Source organism: Gopherus flavomarginatus, chromosome 20 (genome assembly GCF_025201925.1).
Source record: "Gopherus flavomarginatus isolate rGopFla2 chromosome 20, rGopFla2.mat.asm, whole genome shotgun sequence".
Taxonomy (NCBI): domain Eukaryota; kingdom Metazoa; phylum Chordata; order Testudines; family Testudinidae; genus Gopherus; species Gopherus flavomarginatus.
The window spans coordinates 23,365,464-23,371,066 of NC_066636.1; the positions used below are offsets into that span (position 1 = coordinate 23,365,464).

Below are 5,603 nucleotides of genomic sequence, written 5' to 3' on the forward strand. Positions count from 1 at the left end.
GTCTTGTACCAGAGACAGGGCAAAACCAAGCCTTTAATCTCTCCAGTCTATCTAGTTAACCCATGTTTTTCTAAAAGATTGAGTGTTATCTGGAGCCTCATTTTTGGGCTGCCAGAGAAACATTCATGGAGTTCCCTTTTCAGAGGGTGAGTGCTGAGCAATATCAGAAAGGCCCTGATATCAAGGTAACTCTAGTTGAGCATCTGAGGCATTGCGGGACATTTCTGAAAATCTTGGCCTTGGTTCTACTCATGGATTCTCTGACTCATCTTGGTCAGATCGATTCCCTCTCTTCAGTCTCCTCATGTTCAACACTGACTCAGTATTTCCATCCGTGGCTCTCCAATACTGTCCCGCATCGGGGTGTTGGCCAACTAAACTGGATTTGTTTACCCTGGATGGCATGGACTTTGTGCTCCTTCCAATCCATTACATCCAGCTTGGCATTGGGTTACAGTTTGATTCTCTCCTCTGGCTCTGAGGAGACCTCTGTTTGGCTGGAACTTAGCTGCACACCTCTCTGGCCCCTTTGTTTCAGCTTCAAAAGCAGCAAAGGGCAATTCAGTCTTTCTTCCTGCTTCAGAAAAAGTTGAAATTCGGCATGACACAATTTGGCATGACATGAAAAGTTGGCATGGTGCACCCGTATGCTAGTGGGCCAGATTTAGGGCATGCAGTTGGCAAGATTTAGCTGTATTTGAATTAAAAAAAAATTCTCAATCTCCAGCTACAGTTTCTTTCCACTTGTCTTTATTGAATTTCATTTGTTGATTTCAGACCAATTTTCAAGACTTTCAAGGGAGGTTCTGGATTCCGTGTTACTCGAGGTTTAAGAACAGGTTAGTCAAACGTCTGTCAGCCCTATATTTCGAGAATTCTATCTTTCCGTATACCGTTAAGGGCAAAGCAATACATTCAAGTTGAAAGTCATTTATTTATTTTCATTCTAGTGGAGACAGGTGTAACAAGGGAGTAATCCCTTCCCCTTACCTCCATGCAGCAGGCCTACACAATTATATTAACCAATTAATGTACCCGATGCTTTTCTAGTTATGGGCATGAGTGGGATTGCTTAGTGCATGGGGTTGGTACAGGCCATCTGCACAGGGGAGCATTATACCCAGAGTGCTTTGGAAAGAAAGACTGGATGGGAAAGAAAAACCAAAGGGCCAAAAATATGATGCAGCATAAATTTTTAATGAGAATGAGCAGCAGAGTTTACACTCACAGAATGAATTAGTGCAGAGTCCAGAGAATGTATTTTCAGGTTCATAATGAAACCTATAACCAGTCACCAGATCAAAAATGCAGTATTTCACACAAGATGTTCTCTCTTTCTTGCAGGTGCAGAGTCTGAAAATCATGTCAAGTTTCCAACCAAATTAAGTCACTTATGGTAGACTGTTTCTTGTTTCTTGTTCCATGGCTCTTTCTTCTGGGTTAACATGGCCCACAGCTTCCAAAGTGAGAAGAATAACTCTTCCTACCATATCTCCTCCCATACCCACATTAGCCCCCATAACCATACAAGCCTCCATAACCGCATAAGCCCCCATAACCATATGAGTCTCCATAACCATATACGCCCCCAAAACCACCCCCTAAACTACCCCCATATGCACCCCCATAACCTCCACCATAACCAATTGAGCCACACAAAACACCACCCCCAGATGAGCCCCCAGCTCCCTAGGGTAGAGCTGGAAAGATGTTTCCCACTAGGTTGTATCGAGGGGAAGCAGAGAGAATTGGTCCTAGGAACAGCACAGAAACCGGTGGTGGATAAACCACTGCTGTCGAATCTCCACACAAGGTGATACATGGCTCATTGCGGGCAACAACACATGGATCTGGACATATGTCAGGATAACACGGGCTGGGTCAGCAACACAGGACTTTGCAGGAAGACATCTTTTGTGATGGTCGTAAACCTGAAACACACAGAAGGGAGCCGAGGAAACTTAACACGCTGTTGATAATGGACTGGGAGAATCACAGTTGGTGTTATATGATAAAGTGGGCTATGTAGGTCCCTTTTTGCAGGCTATATATCTGAGTATTCTTATACACCTCTACACCAACCAGCCAGCCCCCGGTACTGCTGACATAGCTGCCCTCAGCTGTCTTTTCTGCGAGGCCCAAACTGGTAGGTGCACACTGAGAATACCTACTGGATTGGGACCCATAAGTCAGATAGGAAAGGGAATGCCTACTCTCGGGATCTGCCTGGGACTAAAGAGGAAGTCAGACTTCTTAGTCTCACTGTGGATTTGGTTTCAGGAAATTAAAGGCGTGATAAAATTAGCAAGTGCTGAGCCGCTTTGAAAATCTGTTACTATTGAAGTCACCCAAGATCACACAGGAAATCTGTGCCAGAGAACAGGACCCAAATCAGATATTTGGAGGCCCTATTTGTGCCATGTCCACATGAACTTCCATTCCCATCAAGCCATGGAGGATGAGTAAAAATCTCCAAGTCTCATTATGAAACCCACAATAGAGAATATTTCCATCATGGATGCCTACAATTTTCAAACCTTTTTAGATAATTATAGCACAGAGTAGCATGGAGATGCAGTAAATTATTCACATGCTCTTGTTAAAACAGTTTAATGTGGGGTCTAAACCCCTCATATGATCTAAATCATCATACTTACCTTTTACACAAATGTGCTGCTTTGACTTACACCAACTAAAGATCTGGATCTAAAATTGCGAGTTGTAACAGTAGGAAACTAAATACTGCCATACTGCATCAGGTCAGTGGTCCATCACACCCAGGATATTACCTCCAGTAACGTGCAGCGTCACATGCCTCAGTTTAAGGTATAAGAGCCCTGAAGTTGTCCACTATGGAGTAAACTGCCCTTAAGATGACTTTATTCCTAATCCACCTAAAGCAGAGACTTGCTTTGCCCTGAAGGTTAACACAAACATATTCCTTCCAAACTCTGAGTTTCTAGAAGCTCGATCTGCTAACCTGACTAGGACAGTAGAATTGCTGTTCAATAGTTATATTCCAAACCTGATCTCCATAGTTTTATGGAAACAGCAGAGTCAAATCAGCAGCCCAGGTAACACTTTGTGATTCCAGTGAAAAATCCCGAGGAGCTGGCCATGTGTATTTACACATAAAGAGTCAGAGTCGTGCAGTCTATTATGCAAGTCGTCTGAGGCTTGAGATTTTTCATAATACTCTAAAGCATTTCCAAACCACAATTATAATTATTAGGAACAGGGGTCCCATCCCATATGTGGAGTTGAAAATCCCAACCAGATATTTTTAAAGATAGCATGTGCCAGTACACACAATTGACTTGCTACAGAAAATCTGACAATACAAGCAATACTAACACCATAGAGTATTTGCGCTGGACTCAGTCCAAACTTCAAACTATGAATAAAGCAGCAATTGGTGGCAGTCGGAGCCAAAGAGATTTACCAAGCTCACCAAGGAGAGGAAGTCAAGAGAAGTGGGTAGAGGAACTTGGAGCTGCAGACACTTTTATACACCTTCTTAGCCAATGGGAAGGATAGTAAACACCCTTTATGCACTCAGGACTTGTCATTAACCCAAAAAACAATTTTCTTGAATGGGCAACTCCTTTAATTATTGTAACAGCTTTGATCATAGTTAATGATTACTAGTCAATTCACAGACCCATGAAGGATGACATGCATGCTACTACTTGTGGTTCCCTTTCATCTTGAATCTTTATGGGCCTGATATCATCATGGTATTATCCTACTGACTTTCTTGGTGTCAACACCGGAATCAATGCTGCTCCATTCTCCTTTGAATAACTTCAGAGTATGAAGTTTGATGACTCTATAGACTATTTAGAAGAGGGATATGTATTCTTTTTGAGAGTCATTTATTTATTCCTAATCTATTAGAGACAAGTGTAACAAAGGAGTAATTCCCTCCTGTGCAGAGAACCTACACAGTGCTATTGACCAATGATTATCTTCTTTCTTATGGGCATGAGTGGGATTGATACAGTGCATAGAGGTTGTGTGGACAATCTGCACAGGGGAGAATTTCATCCAGTGTGCTGTGGAAAGAAACAATGGAGGGAAAGGAAAATCAGAAGGCCGATAATATGATGCAGCATCATTTTTAACGGGAACAAATATCAGAGTTTGCACTTACAGAATGAATGAATGCAGAGTACAGAAATTGTACTTGCAGGATTACAAAGAGAACTACAACCAATGGCCAGCTGCAGAGTGATGTATGTCACACAATCTGTTCTGCCAGTCTTGCAGCCAGCCACACCGGGTGAAAATCACCTCACATTTTCCACCAGATTAAGTCACTTGTGGTAGACGGTTCAGCATCAAAAAGGACAAAACATAATATGAGTGTAAGACTAAACTGCAAAACCACTACACCATAAAGAAAAGGTAACATAAGAAGAAGAAGCCATAGAGAGGCCTGGTTTATATAGGCAATGAACACCCACAGCTCCCACTGATTTCGAATGGAGCTATGGACTCTGATTTTCCATAAGTTGAGTGGTGACTCTCTCTCTTCTCTTTCATTTTCTGGTTGTTTCTTCTTCTTCTGTGGATCTTTCTTCTGGGTTTAACATGGGCCACAGCTTCCAAAGCGGGAAGAATAACTCCTACCATATCTCCTTCCATACCCGCATAAGCCCCCACAGCCACCACAGCATCCACCACCATAACCACATAAGCCTCTATAACCATACAAGCCCACTAAACCACCCCCATATACACCACCATAACCAGATCAGCCACCCAAAACACCACCCCCAAATGAGCCCCCAGCTCCATAGGGTAGAGCTGGTAAGGTGCTTCCCACTATGGTGTCTTGAGGGAAAGTAGAGAGAATTGGTCCTGGTAATATCACCGAAACTGGTGGCGGATAGATCACTGCTCTTGAATCTCCACACGAGGCTCACTGCGGGAAACAACACATGGATCTGGACATATGTCAGGATAACATGGGCTTGGTCAGCAACACAGGTCAGACATCTTTCGTGATGGTCGTAAACCTGAAACACACAGAAGGGAGCAGAGGAAACTTAACATGCTGTAAGTAGAGCTGCTGTTCAATAGTTATATTTCAAATCTGACCTCCATGGTTTAATGGAAACAGCAGGGTCAGATCATCAGCCCAGGCAACCTATTGTGATTACAGTGAAATCACCCAAAGAGCTGGCAATGTGTATTTACAAATAAAGTGTCAGAATAATGCAGTCTATTATCCAAGTCATCTAAGACTGAAATTTTTCATAATTTTCTAAAGAATTTCCATGTCCAATCCCAAATTATAATTATTGGGAACAGGAGTCCCAATCCCATACATAGATTTGAAAATCCCAACCAGATATTTTTAAAGTCAGCATGTGCAAGCATCTACGACTGACTAGCTACTAAGCAAAGAAAGACGCCTCTTGTCCCAACATTTCTAAAATCACACCACATAGGACTTAGTTCAAAATTCAAACTATCAGTAAAGCAACATCTGGCAGCAGTCGGAGCCAGAGAGACTTACCAACTTCACGAACAGGAAGAAGTCAAGCGAAGTGGATAGAACAATCTGGAGTTGCACGAAATTTTATACACCTTCTGAG

General features: G+C 42.6%; 1 pseudogene; it reads right to left on the bottom strand.

Moving 5' to 3' along the window:
- Positions 1-1,440: 1,440 nt before the first annotated feature.
- LOC127037738 (scale keratin-like) lies at positions 1,441-1,911 on the bottom strand (annotated as a pseudogene).
- Positions 1,912-5,603: the final 3,692 nt, after the last annotated feature.